Source organism: Odocoileus virginianus, chromosome 19 (assembly GCF_023699985.2).
Source record: "Odocoileus virginianus isolate 20LAN1187 ecotype Illinois chromosome 19, Ovbor_1.2, whole genome shotgun sequence".
In the NCBI taxonomy this organism is placed as follows: Eukaryota; Metazoa; Chordata; class Mammalia; order Artiodactyla; family Cervidae; genus Odocoileus; species Odocoileus virginianus.
This window is the reverse complement of record NC_069692.1, coordinates 54,326,278-54,341,693: the sequence shown is the minus strand read 5'-3', so window position 1 is coordinate 54,341,693 and position 15,416 is coordinate 54,326,278. Positions and strand designations below refer to the sequence as shown.

General features: G+C 40.3%; 1 pseudogene; it reads right to left on the bottom strand.

Annotated features, from left to right (window-relative positions):
* Nucleotides 1–531: 531 nt before the first annotated feature.
* LOC139029721 (Krueppel-like factor 5 pseudogene) lies at nt 532–2,200 on the bottom strand (annotated as a pseudogene).
* Between the last annotated feature and the right edge of the window lie 13,216 nt (nt 2,201–15,416).

The window sequence follows — 15,416 nt, the reverse complement described above, 5'->3', positions numbered from 1 at the left end:
GTAAATGTATTCACGGTTATTTTCAAAAGAATTATGTATGATTTTTTTCCCCAAAAGAATCTTAGAAAACGTGTAATAAACTATAAAGCTGATTTGCATATTTACAAAATTTTGAATAGCAAATATAGGCAACTCATATAAAAAACAAAACAAAACAACACATTTGTTCAATGGCTATTTGTGAATTGCCAGGTATGCTGCGTACCTCTAAAGAATTATCTTGTATTGAAAAAAAACTCCTCTGATGTCAAGCAAAATCTTGACACACAATCCAGCTGTCTTCTTGTGCCCAACGGACTTGTTTGCTAAACACTGTCACATTAAATGGTGGTGCTTTGGGAAAGAACACTTCAAACACACCCTTGCATGCCCAGCCCGCACTGAGATGGGGCTGCCTGTCTGAGATGATGGCATCCGCCTGGGTCAAGCCAGCATATAGCAAGCATTCCAGATTCGGACAAGGACCAAACACTTTGGTATTAACACAATGTATTCCCTGTTTTCTCAAATATACAAAATATACATTTCCAGTTTTGTGTTTTCGTTCTCTTTTATATATATATAGAATCAATCGTGTAGTTTAAACTTCTGCCGAGTGGGCTGCGTGGGGCGGGCGGCGGCGGCGCGGGCAGCTCAGTTCTGGTGCCTCTTCATGTGCAGCGCCAGGTGGTCGGAGCGGGAGAAGCTGCGGTTGCACACGCCGCACTGGAAGGGCTTGGCCCCCGTGTGCTTGCGGTAGTGGCGGGTCAGCTCGTCCGAGCGCGCGAACCTCCAGTCGCAGCCTTCCCAGGTGCACTTGTACGGCTTCTCACCAGTATGAGTCCTCAGGTGAGCTTTTAAATGAGAAGACTTTGTATAAACTTTTGTGCAGCCCGGGTAATCGCAGTAGTGGATGCGCCGTTTCTCCAAATCGGGGTTACTCCTTCTATTGTATCTGACAGGCTGGATGTTTTGTGAAGTAACTGGCAGGGTGGCAGGTAAATTTGGATTATGAATTGCCAGTTTAGAGGCAATGGTAGCAGCATAGGATGGAGGTGGGGTTAAATTCTGAAGCATCTCTGCTTGTCTATCTGGGCTTCCAGGCTCTGAGCTTGGTGGTGACGGGGGGAAGTAAGTGGCCTGCTGGGGAAGAAACTGACTTGGCATGGTGTATGTGCAAGGGGGCATGCTCTGGAATTGCTTCATGGCGGTCGGCGGAACGGCGGAGGTGTGAGTGTTAAGGCCTGCCATGGCGGCCGACATTGAAACGTTAAGAGTGTCCATCACTGCTGTCTGGTTGGTAGAACTGGGCATATCTAGATCCGGTGTATTCAGGAGCTGATACAGATGGCCCTGCTGGGGAGGGACAGAAAGATGAAGGTCTGGTGTAGGAAGTTCTTGTTTGATGAAAATATTGTTCACCTCTGGAGCTGCGGTCTGGTGGGAGCTGAATATGCTGGTGAACTCGGGGAGGGCCTGGGTTGGGGCCGGAGGAGGGGCGGTCGTCTCACTCTGGTGGCTGAAAATGGTAACAGGTTCTGTCTTGATGTGTGTTACGCACGGTCTCTGGGATTTGTAGAGGCCAGTTCTCAGGTGAGTGATGTCAGGGAGGAAGACGTTCATGTTGATACTGTAGGGTAACCCTTCACTGTCAGTGAAGAACTGGTCTACGACTGAGGCACTGTCTCGTCTATACTTTTTATGTTCTGGAATTATAGAAACTGGAGGAAGCTGAGGTGCCAGGTACTTCTCCATTTCACATCTTGTCTGGACCAGCTCCTCGGCGGGCAGCCGCGGGCCCGCGGCGGGCGGCGGCGCCGCCTGTGGCGGCGCGGGCTGCGCCTGCGGGTGGTGGTGCGGGTGCTTCAGCTCGTCGCCGGGGAAGAGCGCCGGGTCGCGGGCCGGGTTCGCGGCGCCCAGCACGGGCTTGAGCTGCGCGAACACGGGCTCGTCCTGAGGGGCCGGCGGCTGGGGCACGGGTCCCAGGCGGGCGCTCATGGTCAGCACCCGCGTAGCCATGGGCACTCGGGGGTGGGGGGTGGGGGCGGTTCCGGGAGCGAGGCGCGAGTCAAGCGCGCTTCCCACGTCGCCCACGCTGCTCGGGTCGGCGAGCTTGGCTCCGGACGGACCCTTCAGCTCACAAGCAGGCGCGGTTTTCAAAGGCGCGCACGAAAAGCCAAACTCTTCCGCTCCGCCACGCGTAAACGCCGACGTCCACCCGGCGACCATTTTCTCCCGCCCCGCCCCACCGCGTTCCCCAGCTCCCCGGAGTCCGCTCCCACCACTGCCTGCCTCCGCGAGCGAGCTGCTAGCGCGCGTACCTGCCCCGCGACTCTCCACCCTTTCTTAAACTGGTGCAAAAGCCTGTGCAGTATTCTAAGAGACAGACTCTGAAATGTGAAACTGGTTGACTTGAGGCACTAAGATGGGCAAGATCCTGAGTTAGAAAGTTTCCTTTCTATGCACTAGCAAGTGTTTTGGTTTTTTCTAAGGGGCTCGAACTAATGAGTACACAGGATTAACATTTGTCCCATTCTCTTATATGTTTTTAAATAAGGGCTTCCTTGATGGCTCAGTTGTAAAGAATCTGCCTACAATGCAGGAGACCTGGGTTTGATCTCTAAATAGGGCAGATCCCCTGGAGGAGGGCAAGTCAACCCACTCTAGTAGTCCTGCCTAGAGTCCCATGGACAGAGGAGCCTGGTGGGCTGCAGTCCATAGGGTCACACACACAGGTCGTCGGCCTTGACTGAGGCAACTAAGCAACAGTAGCAACAAATGTGACATTTCATTTCTAGCTCTCCAGAGCAACTATAATTACATTTATTTGTGTATAAAGTGAAATTCAAATTTCATTATTTTCCAACTAGATAGCCATGGACAGAGGAGCCTGCTAGGCTGTGGCCCATGGGGTCGCTAAGAGTCAGATGCGACTGAGCGACTTTGCTTTCACTTTTCACTTTCATGCATTGGAGAAGGAAATGGCAACCCACTCCAGTGTTCTTGTCTGGAGAATCCCAGGGGCGGGGGAGCCTGGTGGGCTGCCGTCTATGGGGTCGCACTGAGTCGGACATGACTGAAGTGACTTAGCAGCAACAGCAAACATATTTATGTCTTTTTTTGTTTGTTTGTTTAGCTTCTTTTTATTTATCTCTTTGCCTTGCCTTAAAATAATGACAATTGTTTTAATTACTGTGTATTTTAATTTGATATATATGCTTATGCTGCTGCTGCTGCTAAGTCGCTTCAGTCGTGTCCGACTCTGTGCGACCCTATAGATGGCTCCCCCACCCCTGGGATTCTCCAGGCAAGAACACTGGACTGGGTTGCCATTTCCTTCTCCAATGCATGAAAGTGAAAAGTGAAAGTGAAGTCACTCAGTCATGTCTGACTCTTTGCGGCCCCATGGACTTCAGTCTTCCAGAGTCCTCCATCCATGGGATTTTCCAAGCAAGAGTACTGGAGTGGTTGCTATTGCTTTCTTGGATATATGCTTATACATGTTACATACATATTCATGTGTATGTGTTAATCATTTAGTCGTGTTGGACTTTACCAAGATTGAACCTGGGTCTCCTGCATTACAGGCGGCCTCTTTACAATCTGAGCCACAAGGGAAGCCTAAACAGGTATTTCCCTGACCAGGAATCAAACCCAGGTCATGGTGATGAGAGTGTTGAATCATAATCTCCAGACCACCAGGGAACTTAAATATTCATACCTGGTATAATTCTTTCTCACCATTCTTTTTCATGGCGTTTTGGGTACTATTAGTGTTTTATCTTTCAGTTGAATTTTGGAGTTAGTTTGACAATTTCCTTAAAATTTGTTCCTTAAAATTTGTTAAATTTATAAATTACTTTGCGGAAAATAGGTAACATTAAATCTTCTTATCCAGGAATATAGCTTTTCTTTCTGTTTCTTTAGTTCATCTTTTATTTCCTTTGGTAGAATTTTATAGATTTATTTGCATCTTTATTGCACAGTTTTTAAAGGATATATGCATTAAAGAGATAGTAGAAAAACACCTGGTTATTGAATTTTGTTTGCTACATTTTGTGAGCTGCAGCACTACAGGAATACAGCAGACCACAACAGAAGGAGGTCATCTGAAAGCAAAAATAAGAGAGTTACATGGATTTCTAATAAAGATTATTTATGCCTCTGGTCAATGCTTCAAGACAGCTGACAAGTAGATGAGAAACAGTGATATTTGAGAAAGCTGCAGGGATGGAGGGCCTTCCAGACTTATTTTTAAACCTTCTCCTTGTAAATTTCTCTCCCAATAAGGAAAATCCATGTACAGGTGTCCTGGTGTCAGAAAGCCAAGTAGCTCTGCTTCTTAAGGGAGTGTGTTATTTCATGTTGATCCAGGGAAGGGACTAACTAAGGTGAAAGCCACAGATTGGAGGTCTGATGATTGCTTGGAAATAGGAAACCACAAGTCTACATGCAGATTCAACTATCACATCCTTAACAAGAAATCTAACACTGACTGTGAGGCAATGGAGTCCTGCGGACTGAAATGACAAATGGCCACATAAGGTGTTAAGGGTCTGTTACTGTGAAATTCTCAATTCTGGCAAGAAAGAAGCACAATGCTTTCAACGTTTAAAGCACCTCCTAAATGCCTATAACCAGTCCAACAGAAATAGGCTTCCAAATAGTATCACTTTCAGAATAAGAATCTGCTGCTTTATTTAATGTCCTTTGGTCACTGCATAAAAGAGCACTCTAGATAGAAAGGGCAAGGTAAACCACCATATGGGTTCTCTCTACCTCCATGAAAACAACAACAAAATGTACTCTTGTTGCCAAGAATAAGTTTCTTGCTAGTAACCATTGTTTATTGCTTTCTATTTCTACATTTTATATATATATAAATTTTGTTGTGGCTGCATTTGGTGATGAGGTAGACAATTTTGCAATTTACTAAATAGTCAGCTATGTCAAAAGAAAATAAAGACTGAAGGGATAAAGATAGAATGCTGAAGAAAAGAAGAAAAAGGAATCCAGATAGGAAAAGAAGTGAAACTCTCTCTGTTTGCAGATGACATGATCCTCTACATAGAAAACCCTAAAGACTCTACCAGAAAATTACTAGAGCTAATCAACAAATATAGTAAAGTTGCAGGATATAAAATTAACACACAGAAATCCCTTGCATTCCTATACACTAACAATGAGAAAACAGAAAGAGAAATTAAGGAAACAATAACATTCACCATTGCAACAAAAGAAATAAAATACTTAGGAGTATATCTACCTAAAGAAACAAAATACCTATACATAGAAAACTATAAAACATTGATGAAAGAAATCAAAGAGGACACAAACAGATGGAGAAACATACCGTGTTCATGGATTGGAAGAATCAATATTGTCAAAATGGCTATAATACCCAAAGCAATCTATAGATTCAAGCTACCAACGGTATTTTTCACAGAACTGGAATAAATAATTTCATAATTTGTATGGAAATACAAAAAACCTCAAATAGCCAAAGTAATCTTGAGAAAGAAGAATGAAACTGGAGGAATCACCCTGCTTGACTTCAGACTCTCCTACAAAGCCACAGTCATCAAGACAGTATGGTACTGGCACAAAGACAGAAATATAGATCAATGGAACAGAATAGAAAGCCCAGAGATAAATCTACAAACCTATGGACACCTTATCTTTGACAAAGGAGGCAAGGATATACAATGGAAAAAAGACAACGTCTTTAACAAGTGGTGCTGGGAAAACTGGTCAACCACTTGTAAAAGAATGAAACCGAAACACTTTCTAACACCATACACAAAAATAAACTCTAAGTGGATTAAAGTTCTAAATGTAAGAACAGAAACTATAAAACTCCTAGAGGAGAACATAGGCAAAACACTCTCTGACATGAATCACAGCAGGATCCTCTATGACCCACATCCCAGAATATTGGAAATACAAGCAAAAATAAATAAATGGGACCTAATGAAACTTAAAAGCTTTTGCACAACAAAGGAAACTATAAGCAAGGTGAAAAGACAGCCCTCAGATTGGGAGAAAATAATAGCAAATGATGCAACAGACAAAGGATTAATCTCAAAAATATACAAGCAACTCCTCCAGCTCAATTCCAGAAAAATAAATGACCCAATCAAAAAATGGGCCAAAGAACTAAACAGACATTTCTCCAAAGAAGACATACAGATGGCTAAAAAACACATGAAAAGATGCTCAACATCACTCATTATCAGAGAAATGCAAATCAAAACCACAATGAGGTACCATTACACGCCAGTCAGGATGGCTGCTATCCAAAAGTCTACAAGCAATAAATGCTGGAGAGTGTGGAGAAAAGGGAACCCTCTTACACTGTTGGTGAGAATGCAAACTAGTACAACCACTATGGAGAATATTGTGGAGATTTCTTTAAAAACTGGAAATAGAACTGCCATATGACCCAGCAATCCCACTTCTGGGCATACACACCGAGGAAACCAGATCTGAAAGAGACACGTGCACCCCAATGTTCATCGCAGCACTGTTTATAATAGCCAGGACATGGAAGCAACCTAGATGCCCATCAGCAGATGAATGGATAAGAAAGCTGTGGTACATAAACAGCATGGAATATTACTCAGCCCTTAAAAAGAATTCATTTGAATCAGTTCTAATGAGATGGATGAAACTGGAGCCATTATACAGAGTGAAGTAAGCCAGAAAGATAAAGAACATTACAGCATACTAACACATATATATGGAATTTAGAAAGATGGTAATGATAACCCTATATGCAAAACAGAAAAAGAGACACAGATGTACAGAACAGACTTTTGGACTCTGTGGGAGAAGGCAAGGGTGGGATGTTTAGAGAGAACAGCATCGAAACATGTATATTATCTATAGTGAAACAGATCACCAGCCCAGGTTGGATGCATGAGACAAGTGCTTCGGCCTGGTGCACTGGGAAGGCCCAGAGGGATCAGGTGGAGAGGGAGGTGGGAGGGGGGATCAGGATGGGGAATACATGTAACTCCATGTCTGATTCATGTCAATGAATGACAAAACCCACTACAATATTGTAAAGTAATTAGCCTCCAACTGATAAAAACAAATGAAAAAAAAAAAAATGCTGAGAAAAAGTTTCACTATCAGGCAGAAAATACAGGTTATGCTTTGTAAACTAAGGGAGAGGCTTGGAAAAGGCAGGTTTTGTTGTTGTTGTTGTTTGTTTGTTTTTAAGCAGAAAAAGGAAATTTCAGTCCCATGTTTAGAAAGCAAAGTCTAAGTGATGTTGACTTGTTGGTGATATCTGGATCAAATTCTAAGCATTCGATATATTCTTCCTTGATTGTGAAAGTTCCAGGAAGTGGGCTTTACTGCTTACACGAAGCAAACAATCCTGGTTTATGTAACTGAGCTTCCCAGGTGGCATCAATGGTAAAGAACTTGCCTGCCTATGCAGGAGACAGTAAGAAATGTGGCTTCAGTCCCCGGATTGATAAGATTACCTGTAGGAGGACATGGCAACCCACTCCAGTTTTCTTGCCTAGAGAATCCCATGGACAGAGGAGCCTGGCAGGCTACAGTACATAGGCTCACACAGAGTCAGACATGACTCAAGCAACTTGGCATCCATGCAGTTGCCATTTTAGCAGAAGTCAGGGTTGTACTGTTATCAGCAGATTAGACAGCCAGGTCAAGATTCACTGAATATATGACAAGGTGACACATCTAAATCTCACTACCTGCTGGGTTCTTCATCCAGAGGGTTTCTCTTCAGATTTAGACAGTTACTGTGTAGAGGTGTGTATATGTGTGTGTGTGTGTGTGCGCAGATGCTTAGTCCATCAGTCGTGTTCAATCTTTGAGACCCCATGGTCTGGAGCCCACTAGGCTCCTCTGTCTATGGGATTTTCAGGCAAGAATACTGGAGCAGGTTGCCATTTCCTGCTCCAGGGGATCTTCCAGACCCAGGGAATGGATCTGCTGCTCTAGTGTCGTCTGCACTAGTAGGTGGATTCTTTACCAAAAGTGCCACCTGGGAAGCCCCAACACACCATATTTAGACATGAGCATATCCTTTGGGGAGGGTAGGGAAATATTTGCAGTTTTATATGGAGCTATTATTTTACATGAGATACTGATGTATTTTTTTGAAATATATACAAATTCTATTTATGACATTCATTAATTAGAGGGGCTTTCCTGGTAGCTCAGCTAGTAAAGAATCTGTCTGCAATGCAGGAGACCTGGTTTGGTTCCTGGTTTGGGAAGGTCCCCTGGAGAAGAGATAGGCTACTCCTATCCCTATCACTCCAGTATTCATGGGTTTCCTGGTGGCTCAGATGGTAAAGAATCTGCCTGCAATGTGGGAGACCTGGGTTCAGTCCCTGGGTTAGGAAGATCCCCTAGAGGAGGGCATGGCAACCCACTCCAGTATTCTTGCCTGGAAAATCCCATGGACAGAGAGGTCTGGTAGGCTACAGTCCATGGGGTCTCAAAGAGTTGGACATGATTGAGCGACTTCACTTTCACATTTTAAAAATAATTTACTTATATAATTAAATATATAACTGTTCAATGTCAGTCTTACTACTTTCATCACAATTTAGGCGATCTCAAATTCTACAGAAAAAACAACTTCACATTATAGTCAACTCCCTTTAGATACATGAATTTAATAAATAGTATCTTTCTTATATTGTCCAAATAGGAACAATCTAACATATTTTCTTTTAATTTTTAACAGACCTTAGTTATGATATTAAGGAACACTTAAAATATCAAATAAGAGTAGAGTGAAACTGAATTCTTCAAAGCCAATTATATCCTGATTTTCATATAGAAGGTTCATGGACATCATTATAAGGGACTTTGCTAAACACATATATTGTACAATTCTAGCCAAACTACCTGGCTTAAAATCTCAGCTGTGAAATTTACTGCCTTATGGACGGAGACAGTTCATTTAACTTCTCTGTTCCTCTATTTCTGATATATGATATTATCTTCTTCCAGTGGCTGGCTGTTCTAGGGAATACAAGAGTGGTTTTGTCTGTTTGTTTTCCATAAGTCAGAGAAGAACATGGCACATGGAAATGATGTAACAAGTTAGAGCTGTAATTCTCACATTTAATCCATCTCCTTGTGACCACATGCATTTATCTATAAGATGGTTGGCTGCAGTTATGTTACAGTGAATGGGTGTTGTAGGCTTACTCTGGGAATAGCTAAGTAGCCCATATGGAAATCAAACACACATTCATTTTATTTGAACCAGGCTCAAACCAGATGAGCAAATTGGCCTGGATAGAGAGTTGGCTGCAGTTATTAGGTCATAAAATAGGGGAATTCATTTAGAAACTGCAGTTTCATATATTATAGAACTCAAAGTAAACCATGAGTATAGCTCTGTGTCATTGTCCTGCATCAGGTGTTTCTATGTGGAATTATTAATATTCTAGGGAGACCTTTTCTGTGCGGAAACATTTATATTGCAGAGATAATGGGCCTATGATGAGAAGAGTGATGTAGATCTGTGCTGAGGGCACAGGGTTGTGGTTCTGGTGGCTTGTTAAAATCAGTGGGTGCACACAGAGACAACAGCACAAAGAAAATGATGAGATGATTATTATGTGTTTTAAACTGTGATTAATTACACAAATTATGCATATTGAGTGAACAAGAATTAACCACTCATTTTGTATATGCCTATTTGTAACAATAGGTGGCCTGATGGATATAAGAAAACAAGAAATTAGAAGAATATTCATTCTCTCCAAACTATCACATGAACCAGAACAATACTGTTTGCTCCAGATTCACTGTAAAAATGAAAGAAAAAAAAAGTTGCATATAAAACACAAGTTAAAAGTTAATATAAAGTGTCACACACACATATACACACAGTAGCTCTTTTTCTTTTGAGTATTTAAAGTCTCAGAACTTAATACTATACTGAGTGAATCATTCTCACATTTGTAAATGCCAATAAAACATTTCTAGAAGTTAAATTCTGAACTCTACAGCCTATTGATACCAAGAGTTAAAGTACTGAAAAAATAATCAAAAGTTTCAAAATCTGAATAAGAATATATAGGGAGATAAGTAAAAAGAATTTTGACTTCTTCGCCAGGAGATAAAAAAGGATTTGTTAACACATTTCAATGATGTAAACTATTATTTCCCATGCATCTTTTCTAATGGCGTACACGTTTTTTAAGATGTTAGACTAACTACCATTTTTAGTAATTATTATTATTATTATTATTATTAATTTTAATTTGGAATCACCTGTCACATGTGTACTAGGTAGACACTCTAATAATAGATACTGTGCAGCCATTTTTTTAATTTCAAAAGTTTCTTATACCTTGTGAATCAGCAAACTTTTTCATGGATTCCATGAGAATAAGACCTTGGACTCAAGGAAGCTAGAGATTGTCCACAAATGAGTGCCATGGAGATATAATCCTAGGATTTTCAAGAGGGTGATTGTGCATTAACTTAATTGACCTGTACTTTAAGATTAATTTTCTCTCTGTCCTGGGTTAGAGATTCTTTCTGTTTGGGTTGAGCGGGGCTGTGTGTCTCTCCCTCAGCTGTTCCAGTCATCTCTTCCAAGATGGCGCCATGGAGGAAATAGTTATCCTTTCAAAGGATAAACCAGGTCTTGTCTTGACTCTACTCAAAATCATCCAGTCTTCTCATCTAGGTCTATGGGGTGGTTGAAGTTTTGAATTATCTGTGAGGACCTGTGTAGTCAGATGCAATTATACTTCTGAGCCCAGCTTTCAGTAACCCAATTCTCAGTGCTCTCACACCAGAGGTTTTCTCACTATTCTGAAAACAAGCCTGGCTCATCTTTGCACATTCTTCTCAATACCTAGAATGCTGCTCCTTCCCAAGTCCACGTAGTTCCTTTTTCCTCATTTCCTTCTTTTGGCTCCTGCTCAACGTCCCCCTTAGTGAGAGCTTCCCAGACCAGCTCACAGAATGTAGGAAGCTTTTCTCTGCATGTTCTATCATTTACCTGTTACACATTTCTCCATGGCACTTATCACCATTTGAGTTATCGTGTGTTTATTTTCTGTTTTTCTCTGCTGCAAGGTAAGTCACAGTAAGACAGACATTTTGTATGTTTTGTTTACCAGCACTTAGAACAATGCTGGACACAGGGCATGCCTTCAATATTTATCTGCTTCATGAATGAAAAACTGGAAGCATGAATAAATGGTATTGTCATTTTTATGTACTTGCCCCATTTCCCTTACTAAAATTTAACTCTGAGAGGGCAATTCCTTCTGAAGTTAGCGTAACTAGATAATCACTGTACAAGCAGTGACTAAAATGTGTTTGTTGACATTTGAATAGGAAATGGTTACAATTTATTAAGGAACAGCATGAAAGAAGAAATGGTTTAGTTGTAATTCAAGTTGTTTCAGATAAGAATTGCTCTGGTTCTAATAAATTAACCAAAGGGCACAATGATTAAGATTGTTGGGGGTCAGTGTTTGCAACATAATATAACCATTTGACAATTAGCAAATAATTATTGTGTCCATATTATGCTAGAAACTGTGTCAAGTCCTGAGGATACAATGGGAAGAAAGACACTGTTTCTATACTTCATGGGTTTGACGTCAACTGGGGACAAAAAAGGGATAATCAGGTGGCTGATACAGTCTGATAAGATATCAGGTAGCAGGAGAACTGATTCAGTTATAGGAATGAGAGGATGTTCCTGAAAAACATTATATACATTACCACATAATTTAAGAATGGATAGCATGACTATAAAGATATATATGTGTATACATGCATAGTATTACTAAGATGAAGTTTAGAGTAAATCAGTGTGATGGGAGGACACAGTCAAAAGAATGTCAAACAATTACACAGCTAGACAAGGGGAAGTTAACTAAACAGATTAGAAAAACCTAAACATTAAGGTGGAAGTTGAGAGAAATTCTCAGACAGACTAACTTCAGCAACAGAACCCCATAAAGAATCAGGTATTAAAAGTAACAAGCATCTCTCAAAGTAACAGTGCAGTTAAGGTGGAAAACAGTAGTAGAAGTTTCTATACAAGGGCAGTTAGTTTGACTTATTCTCATTCCAGCCTGAAAAGGTAGAAAACATCACCTCCCCAACTCAAAAGAATGAGATATGTTTGGAACTCATGAAAACTAAGCTTAGCTGAAGAAGTAGAAGTACTATACTAAAGTTAGGCATTCAGTGAAATTCTATTTAATAAGTGGTGAGACTAACCTTTTCCTCAATTTGACACTGAGAACACTAGCAACTTGCCCTATACATCCTATGCAGGAATTTGGGAGGTTTTTCTTTGGGAAGAATCTATGTGGCAAAAGGATAAAAGAAAAAAAAAAAAAAACATATAGAGTACAGACATGACAAAAAGTTATGAAATGACCAACAGTAAAGCCATTGGCTTAGAAAGGCTTTCTTAAAAACAAGATGACAACTGTGAGAATGACCTAAAAATTTATAGCAGAACTATTTGCATGTAAAAATATACCAGGATAAACCATTACCTATGGGTGAGATTAGAAAGGCCTCTTCAGGCAGGGCTGTAAGAAACTGATAGGATGTGAGACTATGGGTGTGTTGCACCAAAGTGAGAGTCTGATGACAAGGAAGACCCATCACCCGCCAGAAAACAGGACACAGGCTGCAGTTGTCTTTAATCAGTAGGAGGCACCAGGAAAGACAGGCTGCAGAAGAGGCACTCAGCTGAGCCTAATCAACTCAAAGATTGTAAAAGAAAAAGGTGCTTTAGCCTTAAAATTGTGTTTGTTTATTACACAGTAATATACATCTGAAATATACCCCCCTCCCCTCCACTGTTCCGTTGGGGACATTCTAAAGCCTTTTCTGCATTATTTCTCAGTTTCCCAGGAGGATTAAGCTCCAACTACTTTCAAGGGCAATGAATCTGTTAACATAATCATTGTTATGTTTACCTCACTTCCTTGTCTTTACTCTTCAGCCCCTTGCATCTATTTATTGGGATAATCTCCCAAATAAGCTATTGGCATATAAATTCTTGTTTCAGGTTGTGCTTTTGGAGGAATCTAAAGTAAGGCATGGGCTTCCCAGGTGGCTCAAGTGGTAAAGAATCCACCCACCAATGCAGGAGATACAGAACACTCAGGGTTTAATGTCCGGGTCAGGAAGGTCCCCTGGAGTAGAAAATGGCAACCCACTCCAGTATTCTTACCTGGGAAATTCCATGGACAGACAAGCCTGGCAGGCCACAGTCCATAGGGTCGCAAAGAGTCGGACACAGCTAAGCACTCACGCAAAGCAAAAGTAAGGCATAGAGAGTTATTGAAACATTATGTTAGGACAGAATCAGAATTTATTTTATAAACGGCACTCTAATATGGGAAAAAAAAAATGTTTGAAAGAGATGTTTGGAGGAGGCAACCAAATAGAAATCTGTTTTAATATCCAAATGAGAAAGTAAACTGTGTTGAAATAAAATAATGACATCATGCAAGGAGGCAGGTAGATGAATAGGAAAGCTAAGTCAGAGGTACAATCTAAAGAAATTAACATTTGTTTTGGATGTTAGGGGTAAAAAAAAAAAAAAAAGTGAGAAGTAAAGGGATTCTTTCTGCCTTAGGCAACTGGATGGATGGGTAGGGAAAACAAAAGAAATGTCAGATTTAGGGAGTTATTTCATAAACCTTTGTTCAGAATTGAATATGCTCAGTTGAACTACTTGTGTGATGCCTAGTAGGTAGATGTAAACAAGTGATATTTGGGATTGGGGTTATAGAATGTGATCTTAATGGGTTAGAAATTTAAAAATAAAATGAAATTTCCAGTACTTAAATGATAATTAGATACTTATTTTGTATAAGAAATATCAGTGTAGTAATAATGATTCATATCATATAGTGATTTATACATAGTATTTTCACACATCAATTTTTATTGCAAATCACTGGATATAAAGCAAATAAATAGAACTCCCTTTAGATTGTATGGTAAAATGTCAACAAGTAACCTTATTAGACTACAGAAACATCCCATGATAAGCCTGAATTATCTCAATAACCCTGCTGCTTCTGGTTCGGTTCAAAGTGACATTATTTTTTTTTGTTGTTGTTTGTTTGTTTGTTTTGCTTTTTAATAAAGCTGAGAAAACAAAGGCTATATATTAGTTCATGGGAAAATATGCAAATTAAAAAAAATCACAGGAGTAGATAACTAAATTGTAACTTCAGAAATACCTGAGATGCCCCAGGATTATGAATTTGAAGACTGAAGCCTTAAATGTTATATTTATGGCCTTTTGGTGATCTGGTTTAGGTGTGCTGTTGCAATTTGGAGGTTGCTAGAAACTATCTAAGGACATTCACGTTCTTTTGGAAAACTGATTAAGGTTCATGTTATACCACTTTCAACTATGAATCCCTCTAAAAGAAGCCTTTACTGAGGATGAAAGTCACCCATGGAAGCAGAGATCCCTGAACTGCCATCTTCCACTCTTGTATCCTAAATCAGAAAATCAGAACACTTCTCTGGAGCAGGTGTAGCCAGCTCAAATTAATTCAGATAGAGACTGATTCTGTAGATCATGACTCTAATCTGTGTAGTCACTTTGAGAATGATGGACACTCTCTGAATTTAACTGAGCAGCTTCCTTTCCTTGAACTGCTTTGGAAGCTACCTCTGCATATCATATATTTTCCAAAGTAGAAATTCAAGGATCTTCTCTATCTCAGTACTGGCAGCTCAAATGACTTCAAGCAGTTGTAGTTCTGCCATCTGTAAGAGATGAATTTGTTCAATCAAGTTAAATCACTCTGCCAGTTCAGTCACTGCATCAAAAAACACTCTAGTTTTATCTGACTGTTCTTATTTTAAGGTTCAATTAATGTCTGAACTTCCACATTTTGCCCAAACTCATTACTTACATTTTTATAATGTTTGTGAAAAATCACTTAACTAGTTTAAGAAGTGACATGAAATAAAATCAGTGTTTGTGGTTGTTGTTTGATTGCTAAGTCATATCTCTTTTGTGACCCCATGGACTAGAGCCCACCAGGTTCCTCCATCTATGAGATTGCCAGGCAAAAATATTGGAGTGGTTTGCCATTTCCTTCTCCAAGGGATCTTCTGGACTCAGGGATTGAACCCATGTCTCCTTCATTGCAGGTGGATTCTTTACCACTGAGCCACCAGAGAAGCCCCCAAATCAGTGTTTGGGTTCTACTAAAAACATGTTTTAAGATTCATTTGTAATTAAAAGAATACTTTCCGCATTGTATTAGCTGAATTTTAGCCAACACTCCTTATATATTTAAATATAGGTTAAGTACTCTAGATGCAAACCTTCACATTGCAAACTTTCGAATGTGTGAACATGCATGCATTCAATGTTCAATCATGTAAGTTAGTTCACTTGTCTGATGCACATT